The sequence below is a fragment of the Bison bison genome, unplaced genomic scaffold (genome assembly GCF_000754665.1).
Source record: "Bison bison bison isolate TAMUID 2011002044 unplaced genomic scaffold, Bison_UMD1.0 scf7180017864475, whole genome shotgun sequence".
NCBI classification, from domain to species: domain Eukaryota; kingdom Metazoa; phylum Chordata; class Mammalia; order Artiodactyla; family Bovidae; genus Bison; species Bison bison.
The window spans coordinates 2,466,497-2,466,816 of record NW_011495036.1 but is presented as its reverse complement, the minus strand read 5'-3'; the positions used below and the strand labels follow the sequence as shown (position 1 = coordinate 2,466,816).

Here is a 320-nt window from a genome sequence, read left to right as displayed (position 1 = left end):
GAAGAGGAACTAAAAAGCCTCTTGATGAAGGTGAAAGAGGAGAGTGAAAAAGTTGGTTTAAAACTCAACTCATCAAAAACGAAGATCATGGCATCTGGTCCCATCACTTGATGGGAAATAGATGGGGAAACAGTGGAAACAGTGGCTGACTTTATTTTTCTGGACTCCAAGATCACTGCAGATGGTGACTGCAGCCATGAAATTAAAAGACGCTTACTCCTTGGAAGAAAAGTTATGACCAACCTAGATAGCATATTGAAAGGCAGAGACATTACTTTGCCAACAAAGGTCCATCTAGTCAAGGCTATGGTTTTTCCAGT

At 40.9% G+C, this 320-nt stretch overlaps 1 protein-coding gene across 1 annotated transcript in view; it reads left to right on the top strand.

Annotated features, from left to right (window-relative positions):
• The window catches only part of IQCA1 (IQ motif containing with AAA domain 1), a 187,889-nt gene that overhangs the window by 51,988 nt on the left and 135,581 nt on the right, over positions 1–320 (top strand). The gene's annotated exons all lie outside the window — the stretch shown is intronic.